Source organism: Tenrec ecaudatus, chromosome 5, assembly GCF_050624435.1.
Source record: "Tenrec ecaudatus isolate mTenEca1 chromosome 5, mTenEca1.hap1, whole genome shotgun sequence".
Lineage (NCBI taxonomy): Eukaryota > Metazoa > Chordata > Mammalia > Afrosoricida > Tenrecidae > Tenrec > Tenrec ecaudatus.
This window is the reverse complement of record NC_134534.1, coordinates 160,327,039-160,339,686: the sequence shown is the minus strand read 5'-3', so window position 1 is coordinate 160,339,686 and position 12,648 is coordinate 160,327,039.

Here is a 12,648-nt window from a genome sequence, read left to right as displayed (position 1 = left end):
TCCTCAGTCATTGGGAGGATGGAGCCCATTGGTGCAGCCTCCGTGGCAGTGCCTTCCAGCCAGACAGCGCCATCTTCCAGCAGCATCTGCATATCAGACAATGTGCCACTACTGTGCACAAGGGGCTTCATGGGTGAGTTTTTTAGAAATAGGTCACCTTTCTTCCTTGTTGGTCTTATTCTGGAAACGGTTGACCAAGAAGGACCTTGCTGATACTTGAAATCCCAATGGCATAGCTTGCAGCCTCGCTTCAACAACAAGCCACTGCAGTACGACAAACGGACAGCCAGCAGCGGTTAGGCTAGAAGTCTGAAGGCAAAGGGCAAGTTCCAGGGGGGAGGCTTTCTCTCTGTGTGGCCTCTGGAGGGAGGGGGGTGTCTCTTCTGCTTCTGCTTCCTGGGTCCTTGGAGATCCGTGAGTCTGGGCATCCACCTTCCCTCACTTGGCCTCCCCTCCCCTTGGCCTGCTTGTTCAATAGCTTTCATATCTTGAAAGAGATCCACTGGAAGCATATCATTCTCAAATCCTGTCTCATTAACATCACAAAGACAACCCATTCCCAGGGGGGATCATAAGGCCAGGCACAGAAGCTAAGCATTTCACCATTTATTTGGGGCTGGGGGGTGGAGGGTGGGACAGGTCAGAATTCAATCTACATCACACATTTAATGGGGTGCTCAATCTTCCTTTCATTACTGTTTCAAAATTATTTTTTTATTGGGGCAAAACATTTTACGTAACCATTTTAAGTGTTTCCATGGCTACAATCCACTGACATTAATTGTATTTATAACCACTGCAACTCGTATCATTATGCATTTCCAAGCATTTTCATCCTCCCAAGCAGAAACTCTGTACTCCTTAAGTATGAGTTCCCCTGTCCTAGTAGCCACTAATCTAATTTTCTGTCCCCATGCATTCGCCTAGTCTAGATATTTCGTGTAGATGGAATCATACAATATATAGTCTTTCATAGTGGGCCCCTTTCCTCAAACTTCTCTCATAACATTCCCGAGACTCATCCATGTGATGGCATGGGTAAGAACGTCATTCCTCTCTTTTTGACAGAAAATCTCCCATTGTATGTGAGCATGTGCCCGGCCCATGTCATGGCATTTTCAGAGCCTCGTCCGCACATGAACGTTGGACGTTCAGTAAAGACAGAAGAAGAGCCGGTGCATTTTGAGTGCTGGTGCTGGAGAGGAAAGTTGGGAGAACCAGGGGCAACCAAAGAAACAACCAAATCTGTCTTAGAAGAAGTAGAGCCAGAAAGCTCCTTAGAGGCGAGGATGGTGAGATTTGATCTCATGCAATCTGGACATGTTCTCAGGAGAAACCAGTCCCGGGGGAAGGATGTCATGCTTGGTAAAGTAGAGGGGCAGCAGCAAGGAGCAAGGCCTTGGACAAGATGGATCGACACAGCGGCCGCAACAATAAACTCAAACTTCAGAACCATTAGGAGGACGGCAGAGGAGCAGGCAATGCTTAGTTCTGTTGTACAGAGGGTCGCTATGGGTCCAAACGGGCTCGCTATCACCCAACAACAGTGTATGCCCCACAGTTCGCTTTATCTATTCATCTATCGCTGTTTCTGCCTCTGGCCTTTAGTGAATGGAGCAACAGTGACCATTGCTGGGAGAAAGACCTGGCTTTCTACTCCCGTACACAGTTACAGCCTCAGAAACCCACAGGGGGTCACTAGGGGTCAGCACTGACTCAACGGCAGTGAGTTTGGAGAGCATGGTGGTTGTACGTGTTGTCAGGAACCACTGCACACCGATCTCTGTACGGGCTACACCCTGCGGCATTCCCACAATGGACAAGGGTGTCCGCCTCTCCATATCCAGGTTGGAAGCGGCCCTGGTGGGTGAACTGCATCCCATCTCCTGAACGGTAGCCTGTCACTTCCCTAACAAACCACGTCGCAGTGAGGATAGTCTGCGCGTGCGCTGCAGTGAACGACCACAGGTCGGAGGGTTCCAGTGCTCTGGGAGGCTGCCTGCAGTTAGGGGTGGCTCAAAGACCCGAGACGGAAGGCGCGCTGACGGCCACCTCATAGGCTTCGTTCTGCTTGGGGCGGGCAGTGATTTTCCTCTCTGTCCCGGGAGGCCTTCTGATGCCAGGGGCAGAGCGCAGCAGCTGACATCAACAAGCCTCGCGGCTTCTGAGAAAGGTTTCATGTGCGCAGGGCCTTGGCATGTGGAGATCAACAGACTATTGGTTACACTCACCTTGAGCTACAGGAGCTTGGCGGAGTGGGCAGGAGAGGTGTTTTGATTTCAGCAGACCTTGTGAAGCACAGATCTGCTTGACATTGGGGCTAACTATAATCTGGTTAGTGGTTTTCAGCTTTTTCTGGCATATTCTTGGTGGTGATAATACATTCGTGGAGAGCATGATTCATGTGTGTCGGAGGCTATGCTGTGGGACACCTTCCCATTAGGGTCTCAATTGTGGCCATTTTCATGCATCCTGAACCTGGTTTATGGACTGCTCTATGCAACACACAATCCCTGCGTGTCTAAATGCCCCGTCACCTCTCCATTCCCTCAGAGGACTCTGAGTTCACCTCGCCATGCCTCTGCCTAAGTCCCTCCCTTGCCTGCATCAGCTCCAGGCTGATGCTGAGCTCCTTAGCCACCAGGCCACGCATACTACCCACAGGCTTGACGTGGTCTTTCCAGCCTTCTGTTCCTTCCCTCCTCTCTGTCCCAGGAACCCCACCGCTGCTGCCCGTGTGGAAATGCTCACCACTCCGTCCTGCCGGGCTCTGGGAGAGGCTCCTCCTACCTTCCTCACGCAGGCTACCTCTGTTCTCCACGGATGTCTGTTCTGCAGTTGGGGAACATTCGGCCCAACCACACCAAAGGGCCTCTTTCTCTACAACTTCTCAGTCGTTATTATGACCAAGAGGGGACCATGGTATACAGCTCTTCCCAAGTCCCAAGATGCTTACATTCCACCAGGACCCCCAGACTGCCCCATCTCAGGGCTGGCATTTGCTTCTCTTGAGCAGACAGACGGTGGCCCCTGACCTTGAAGAATTGGTGGTCGATCTAAGTTGTGAGTCTAAATTAAAACTGGAAAACAGTCACGACTACTTGGATAGAAATCCACGTCTGCCCTCCCTTGGCAAGCTTTCGTGGAGCAAACGACTTTTCATGGTTCCGTGAAAGTGGGATGAGGTTTGAGGATCTGGCTTGTAGGCAAAGGTGGTACTGAGAACGAGGCAGACAGAGGGGGGCAGTAGGTGTATTTAAGAGGGCATCGAGGCAGCCGTCCAAAGATGGAGGATGGGTAGACGGCTTATCTGGCTGTGGAGTCAGCCTCTGGGGGGAGGGTGGGAGGAGGGAGTTGGCTCCTCTCCACATCTGTGTATGTGTGGCTTGTTGGAGGGCCCTTTAGGGTTCTCAGGCCAATCACTGGCCGCATGATCCACTCCATCCTCCCTCCTCCCTGAGCACAGGCCACTGCTGGGAAGTCCCTGATGTTGCCACACTTACCAATGACAGCCGGCCCATGTGGGTTCCCAGGGGCTCACGCCGCTGACCTCTCACACACAGTGCATTCAGGAAGCTGCAGATGGGTAAGATAGTTAAGGTTTATTGTGCCAACCTGGTCGATAAACACATGTGAGATGAATAGAAGAGCAGAGAGATAAATGGCTCAGTGAACCTTGTCTTTCTAGTACTCTTACTATCTGATAGTCAGACCAGGGTGTGGCTGCTTAAGCCAGTTCCCTGCTCCAGCTAACAAGGCTCCCCGTGCAGCTGTGAAATGACTAAAAGGGGTTTGTCAAATGACTAAAAGGCTTTTCCTAAATCACCTTTCTAGGCCTTTCTTCCACCCTTGGGTGGACTTGAACGTCCCACCTTTTGGTTAGCAGCTGCTGGTATGCATAGTGTGTACTGCTTAGCACCCAGAGCCTGGATTTCAGCCTCCAGGACTCGTTGAGACCACAGGGCCTGCCGTCTTTCTGATGAGAGTACAAGGGAGATCTTGAACAGCATGCTGGACTTAAAATCAACCAACCAATCAGACACAACTGCCACCGAGTCACTTCTGAGGCATTGTGACATGGTGGGACAGACCAGGACCAATCCTTAGGGGTTTTGAGACAACTTTACTAGAGCAGACAGCCTCCCCTTTCTTCCTCAAAATGGCTCGTGGATTTGAACTGCTGACCTCAAGTGAGTCAGCCAAAAGCTGAACCCACTGCACCACCAGGGCCCCTTCTGCTGAGCCGATGAGGTTTATATAAGGCAAAGGGGTGACTGTGACCCAGAGGTGGGTGCATGGCCCCCATAGGGAGGCTCACTGGGAGTCCCTGGTCCTGTGCATCCCTGATGAATTAGCCATGACACACAAGTGGGCTACAGTGAATAGTGACTTCCTTACGGCAGGAGGAGGTTTGGTGTTTGATAGAAAGAGGGTTGTGGGTTAGGGGAAGGGCATTCAGAACACCTAGAGCCATTCAAAACCCTATTTAAACTCTCACTGTCCCAGAGAGTCTGGGTAACAGTTGCCACAAGGAATTAACCACTGCACCCCCAGCCATACCTAGGAGAAAGGGTGAGAGCCAGGCTGGGAGAAGAATTGAGATTTGCTGGGGGGGCACTGTAAGAATGGGATGTGGGGCAGAAAATGCCCACACTGGAGGGAACTATTTAATGCACAAAGGCTTGGAGGGAGTTATTTTAGCATTTCTGGTGAAAGACCACACCTACACCTCAATCTCCCCTTCCTCATGCCAGCCATCTTTGGGGATGGTGGTGATCCAGCGGTAGAAGTCTTGAGTGCCACGTGGGTTCCCTTCCAGGCCAGTGTAGCTCATGAGCAGCTGCCATCTGTTTGTCAGGGGAGCCTTGCACTTGACTGTATTGTGGAACAAGTTTTAATGGACTTTTCAGACTCAGTCGAGGCCTGCTGAGTTCCTTTTGAAAACCAGCCAATGAAACCCTTGTGGGTCCCAGTGGGTTTGTTCTGCAGCTGATCAAGGAGATGGCCCAGAACCTGGCATCATTTTGTTCTGTCACACATGAGGTCCCATGGGTCAGAGGCTAACTCAACAGTAGTTAACAACCAAAACAAACAACTACAAAAAGACCTCCCTTGCGTCAAGTCAATACCGACTCATAGTAATCCTACAGAACAGGGTAGAACTGCCCCTGTGAGTTTAGCTAGCAGCCGCCATCTCTATATTCATTTTCCTTCCTGATGACCCCATGTGGGTCAGAGATACCACGCTCTGTCCGGGCTTGAGAACAGAGATTCAGGGTATCTAAGAGTCCCCGTTCCTCCATTGGGTGTGCCAGCTCCTGCTCTTTCTTCTTTGCTCTCCACTCACTGTGCCCTTCACAGCTCATCCTCATGGCCCTCTGGATCTGGTCCTCATCACAGATGAATGGCCCAGGGTAATCCTACCCACAGGTTCTCCCTGCCCCATTAGCAAATCCTTCGGGACTCGGCTACCGTGTGTTTCTTCCTCAAGGCCCCTCCCATGCCCCATCGGACTCGGGTGCTTCTCCCCCAAGTCATTGCACTGTGATAACGAACCACAGACATGGTCCCCTGCTTGACTCTGCTCCTGGAGGGCTGAGGCCACTGTTATTGTGCAGAGCAGGGAGGAGGAGCTTATTGACTGGCCTACTGAGCAATGATCACGGATGCTCCTGTCGCAGTCCAAAGCACCTGCTGTCCAGGGGCTCCGCAGATGCCTTTGAAGTCCTGAAATGTCAGTGTCCGGGCTGTCACCTTCCCCAGAGTCCTGCTGACCAGGGCTGACTTGAGTTGAGAAGGGCTGGTTATGACTCAAAGTCTTCCAGCGATAATAATCCAGAGGCAGTGTTTTTCACCTTGAGATTCAGCGTACACTGGTGCCTTCCATCCAGACTCACTCGGGAAGTCTTGGCGATGCCTCTGCACACCTGAGGCCTCCCTCCATGCCCTCCTGGCCGGAGCCTGTCAGGGGGGCTCCTGGTGGTGGGGGCACCTTGGGAGGCCCCAGCGGGCAGAGGAGGCCCCATCTGGGTAGGAGCCCTGGCAGTGGGGACACAGAGGCCAGGCCTCCTGCGGTGAGATTCCGCTGGATCCTGGTTCCCTTTCGTCCAAGCAAAGCCATTTTATTAAGATCATGGGGGCGAGCCAGGCCTCGGTTTCAGGCTGGACCCTCCTGTGTTAGCTCGTGGTATGCTCCATGGCCGGTTCCAGCGTGCGATGTGGTCGATGGCGCCCACGCGCTTCACTGCCAGTTTCAGAGCGAGGTTCTCTCACTGGTTCCCGCGCTGTGGGCTGCTGTCTGGCACTGGTTCCTTCCCTCCCAAGGCTAAGAGTACATGTGTGTGCAAGTACATGTGTGTGCCGATGGCTGTGCATATGCATGTGTGTGCTTGTAGACGGGAAGCAGAAGGGGTGTGGGTGATCTGACAGCCACCTGGTTCCAACGAGAAGCAGAGTCTCATTGTGCACACAGCAGCCTGCCCCCTAAGGGTTTCTCTGGGTGCAGGGTGGGCGGGCAAGGGGAGCAGTAAGTTTAGGTGTGATCTATCTCAGGCTTGCTAGAACCGGAATGAAGCCTCATGGGAAGGAACGCAGGGAAGTGGGTGTGGGAGGCGGGGGGCTTGGATGGAGCTGGGAGCACTGGTTAGAGGGGAGAGAGGGGGCTACTCAGGGTCAGGGGAGGAAGGGTCATCCTTGGGCCCTTTAGGGGGGAAGCTCTGGGAGGCACCATGGGTGTTGAGGTGACAGAAATCTGAAACCACTGACCTCATCTTCCTCTTGAGGTGATAGGTAGTGAGATCAAGACCACTGTAGAGACTGGGTCCCCTGGGCCAGGCAGCAGCGTGGAGTGTCCCTGGTGAGAGAAGGCCCATGCACTAGGTGGGCAGACCTCTGGGCTGTGAAAAGTTTGGAGATTAGGGTGCACTCTGCCTCAGGCCCCACTTCTCAGCATCCCTGACAAGAGGTGTTCCAGCCTCCGGAGACAAGGGGCCACCAGGTCACCAGGCAACTCCTTCATCTTGGAAGGTCCAGTCTCTCTTCCAGGGTACAGCCCACCCGAGAGAAGGTTTCTACTCCACTTACCCTGGAAGCGTCCTCCGACGTGGTGTCCCGGGTCTTCAGGCCCTAGTGACCGACCTCTTCAGAGCCCTGGGAAGGTGTTGGGCTCTAGGGAGGGGAATGCAGAGTGACTCAGGGCACTAAGTGGGTAAGGGAAATATGAGACAGAAGAAGGGGGTGGGGGCACATAGCTGGGTATAATAGGCAGGAACCCCCAGCCATCAGAGGGATCGTGGTGTGATAAGCACGGTGAAACACGCTTCTAGGCAATCCCTGGCCTGTGGATTGCCCCTCTGGGGTGGGCACTGTGGTCAGGCCGGACCACACGTACTGAACTCCAGGCTCAGAAGCTATTGCAGGCGAACAGCGATTGCTGCTGAGGAGACAGAAATGGTTGGAAAACCTCCAACGCAACCAGAATTGTTTCTAAATTTGTCCCCATGAAAGCTTTTCTGGGCAACACCCTCCCAGTTCAAAATAAACACTGAAAAGTACATCACCCAGGGACTGCATCTAGGAGCCTCAGGAGCACAGTTGGAGCTGCCTTTGAGCACACAGCCAGGCCTTGGACCCAGTCAGGGTCAGGGCATGGGTCCCTGGAGTTAGGCCCCCATGACACAGATGGTGTGTGGGGGCTGCTGGGGTCATAGCAGGCAGGTCCAGGACAAGAAGCTGGATTCTCAGGCACTCCTGGCAGAGCACGTGACATGGTGAGGGCTCACACCTTGTGGCTAACCCACGGATCTCACTGTCATCCAAAAGGCTGGAGGGTGGAGACCCCCCAGGGGTACCCCAGAAGGAAGGCTCTATGATCTTCTGAAAACTCTGCCCCTAGACTCTCCGTGAGCTGGCGTCCACTGGAGGGAGCTGGGTGGTGGTGTACAAAGGCAGCGTGCATGGGGTCTGCCACCTCCGCCCTAGGGTCCTCCGCAATTCCCAGAGTTCCCACCCTGAGCCTGCACCACCCCCCACGAGGTGAGTGTCAGTGGATCAGTCATGGGACCAGTGACTGACCAGCCTCCCCACTTGCCCTGGAACACCAAACGACTCCCAGAAGCCCTCTGTCCCTTTTCTGTTGCTCTTCCTACCAGAATCCTGCCTGCCTATCTCCTTTCCTGCTCCAGGGTGTAGCCCACAGGGATGCTACAGAACTCATGACCCACAACTAGGGAAAGTCATCCCTCGGCAGAGGGAGGGGTGAAGTAGTGCTTACCTGTTGGACTGCTAACTGCAAGGCCAGTAGTTCGAAACCCCCAACCACTCCTTGGACAAAAGGCAGGACTTTCTACTCCTGTAAAGAGTTACAGGCTCAGAAACTCACATGGGGCAGGGTCGCTATGAGTCAGCATAGATGGCAGCCAGTTTCTTATGCAGAAGACCCAGGTTCAATTCCTGCTCGGTGCACCTCATGCACAGCCGCCTCCCCTCCGTCAGTGGAGATGACGTGCTGCTCAGATGCTGAGCACAAGGAATGCCGGCCAGTCAACTTCCCCAAACCAGCCAGTGACAACCCACTGGGTCCATGGATGGAATCCCAAACCGTCGGGATGTTACCGAACTGGGCAGTATTTGGAACCATTGTGTGTGGCGCTGTCACGAGCCGGCACTAACTGGATGGCAGCTAAGAACAAGTCCTTCGGTGGAACGCTGCTGTGGGAAGCGGAGTGCATGCTCAGATGGGTCTAGGGAGCGGCTACTGTGACAGGAAGGGGGCTCGAGTGTAAGCCCAGGGAAAGCAGCACGTCCATCTTCATATTACTGTTCACATTTCCGTTGCCAAGCCCAGAGCAGGACCCCCGCACGGCGGAGTGACCAGGCGGCTAGAATTGCGACCAGCCCCAGGAGGTGCATAGAAACGGTTGCAGGAGCTCAGCCGAAGGTGGGGGGTGGGGTGGTGACCTCCCCTGAGGGCCGTAGTGGCCACTTCGCAGACTTTGGTCCTAATGTTGAGACTGACGAAGCCACTCATTATCCAAGAGGACCCCAAAAGGCTCCTCCCAAACTGGTCCAGGAGGGGCTTGAGAGAGGAGAGAGGGGGCCAATGGCTGAGGTGTTTATTGAAGTTGCAGGGGGGCTGAGCTAGGGGTTCGTGGGCTGGGGTGGTTGGAGTCTTCTGCCAGAATTAAAGCAGTACCACCAGGCTTCTTATCAGTCTGTTCCGATGGGGGTGGGGAGAGGCAGCGGGAAGCCAGAGAGAGGGCCTTAAAAGCTATCCACAATCAGACCTCCAAAGCTGAAGCAGGCTCTGTTAAGGCAGGGACTGCAGGTGGCTTCTAGGGGCTGGGGCTTCAGGAGGGTTCTGAAATGGAGCTTGGATTTTGATATTCCAGAAGAAAGTACAAGAGGCATTCCAGGTCCAGGACATCCTCTGAGAAAATCCAGGGATAAAAGGGTGGCCTGGGACACTCCCTCTGGTGGAAATAATGGCGGGGGACCCCAGGCTCAAGGGTCAGTGGTGGCAATGGGCAGACCTTGCTGACTTAAAAGAAAACTGTCAGAAGCAGGGGCCTGAAGCATTGGGGGAACCAAAGAGAGGCCTCTGGGGCCAGGCGCACAGTAGGGGACATGAGGTGACTTGTCTAAGGACCACCTTCTGCTACTGCTCCCAATCCCTCTGCAGTGACCACTTGGCTGCACCTCTCAGGCTAGGAAATCTTCTTCTGGCCAGCTGAGCCTCACAGTGGCTCACCAGGCCCTGAACCTTCATCTCAGCCTCCCAGCCTCGGTGGAGGCACATCTTCCCACTCTACTCTTCTGTCAGCCTCTCTGCTGTGGCTCTCTCGGCCTCCAGATTCCTCTTTTCATTAGGACCCATGAGCATAGGACCAGCCAGAGCCTCTTCACCTTCCTGGACATCTGACTGCTTCCAGGAAGGGTTGCCTTTTCTTTTTGTAATATATATATATATGAAAGCACAAGTCACTTCTGCTAATTAAATTGCTTTTCCACAACTTAAAATGTTAATATTATTAAATGAGCTTTCAAATACAGTGAAGGAAAAACCCTAAGTGATAATGGAATTTTAAATCAGCCCTTAATTGTGCAATGGCATCTAAGTGTCAGGATTTGCTGTGCTGTCTGTCACACAGAAATTGAGGGTACTGTTTGGAAACAAAGGGTGCTGTGGATCTGAGAGTGAAGATTCTGTGACTGGTCCCTGCTAGAAGCAAGTCTCTCTCTCTCTCTCTCTCTCTCTGCCTTGCGGAGGTTTTGTTTGCTTTTTCCTGACTGATTGACCAGTCGCTGCAATTGGCATGCATATTGGCTCTGACTCCGGGCTCCTGCCGGGGCTTGATCTTAAATAATTTTTGGTTTGCCAGTGACAGACTCTTCTTAACAACAACAACAACAAAAAAACAAACCCCAAATCAGTTTCATTTCTTTGATAATTAATGTCTGCCAAACATTTAAATAATAAATGTCTGCTCAATAGACTAGCCTTTGTCCTGACTGCTTACCTGGGCCAGGTAAGGCCAGGGCATGGTATTGGAGAAATAGGGAACTAGGGCCACATCGCAACTCCACTCGGAGCTTGTCCACTCCACCTGGGTGAGGTGGGTGATTCCTCTGAGGTCCACCCTCCTCTCTGGAAAATACCTGCTCCCTAAGATCCGTGAGCCAATCAACTGGGCTCATTCCTTGGGGTGGGGGCTCTCTCAGGTGGGAGCCCGCCTGGGGTGGAGACTGTTCCACGCAGCCAGTCCTCTCCTCTTCCCCGCCTATGGGCCGACCCCAAACTCCGATTAGAGAGGATGGATAAACAAGCTCCAGTATGTCCATACAATGGAATATCACGCATCAATGAAAAAAACAAGGCCGATTCTCAGACACCATATGACATGGGCAAAACGAGGGAACAGTATGCTCAGCAAAGTTAGCCAGTCTTATAAAGATCAATGTTCCATGATCCCATCACTGTATGTAAAACCTAAGGAGAAGACTCTGAGGAGGTGAAGGCCCAGGAGGGGGCACAGGAAATTGTGGAAGGAGGGTGGGGGAGAAGAACCACATTTATTGGGTTTGCAGAGACACGCTTATTAATCGGATTTCATGAGAGGGACTGTGAAACTACACAGAATATGCTCTTCTTTAAAAACCAAAATAAATCAGCAAATAAAGTTTTTATTAAAAAAGAAAAAAAAGGGTGAAATGCTAGAGCACTGTGGGGTAGGGCTCCAGGTATGCGTGGGGTGGGATATTGGATGCTTCCACAGCACATGGGCTCTGATGACAGAGTCTGACTGTTAGAACTCTGAGGGAGGAGGAGCCGTGAGGAGGACCCTCATGTGGCAGACAGCACCAAGACTCAGAGAAGACAGAGGGCTTGCTCAGATTTACACGGAGGGCAGCCAACTGCGCTTTCTTTGTGCTTGCTGTGGAGACCAGCCCCCTGGATCTCTAAGTCCCTGTGGTTTTCAGTGGTTGTGTGTGTGTGTGTGTGTGTGTGACAGCTACTGAGCTCTGCAGCTGCTCTCCACTGTGGCCTCAGGAAGGGACATACTGAGAGAGGAGAACAACCCTGGCTATGTGTCCAGCTCCCTTCTACACTCTCGAAGTATATAGCTACTTTACTCCCTATAATGTTCATCCTTACAAATTAACTCTATAAGGTACATGCTATTGTGCTGTTGTTGTGGGTTATCATTTGGTCTTCTGTTTAGAAGCCAAAGTGAGGTAAGTCGCTCTCTTAACCTCCGGCGAGTTAGAGGATACTTAACTCGCTGGAGGGATGAGAGTTACTACATGTCTGTGTTTGTTTCTTGGAGCTGCTGAAACAAGTGGCCACAGACCAGGGGGCACAAAACAACAGAAACTGATGGCCACGAGTCCAAAGGCAGCCCCTTCCTCCTTCTGAAGGTCGTAGGGGAAGATCCTTTCTTCTCTTTGAGCTCCTGGTACCCTCAGCTCCCTTGCTGACAACAGTATCACTCTAATCTCTGCCTTTGTTTTCACACGTCTTTCCTGTCTGTGTTGCTCTGTGCCTCTTTTTATTTCTTTTTTTTAAAGCTATCACTCAAATAAGATATGAACTCTAGTAGCATAATGGGTTGCACATCGTGCTGATAACTGCAAAAGTCAGTGGTTCGCACCCACCGGCTGCTCCTCAGGTGAAAACCGTGGCTGCTGACTTCTGTGAAGATTTAAAGTCTCAGAAAGCTAAAGGGGCCACGCTACCCTGTCCTATAGGGTCACCATGCATCTGAATTGACTTGAGGGCAACGAGCATCACAACGATTGAATTAGGGCCACCCTATTTCAGTATGACAATCACATTACAAAACAGATACTATTGACAAAGACTGTAATATCTACAAGGTCAAGGGTACCTGGGTTAGAACTTCAACAGACCCTTTGGAGGGATATAATTCAGGCAATAACAGTGACAGAACTGGACCTAAACCCAGCTTATCTGGCTTGCTGCCAGTGTCTGCTTCTTAACCGGGATGCATCCCGCACTTCGCAGGCTGAGTAGAGAGGCATGTGCCTGAGCATGTGTGAAAGAGTGTGTGTGCGCGTCCAAAGGTCTTCCTTTAAATTAGAAGGGAGCAGGGAGGGAGGATGAGTCTAGCTGGGACATGAAAGTCAAAT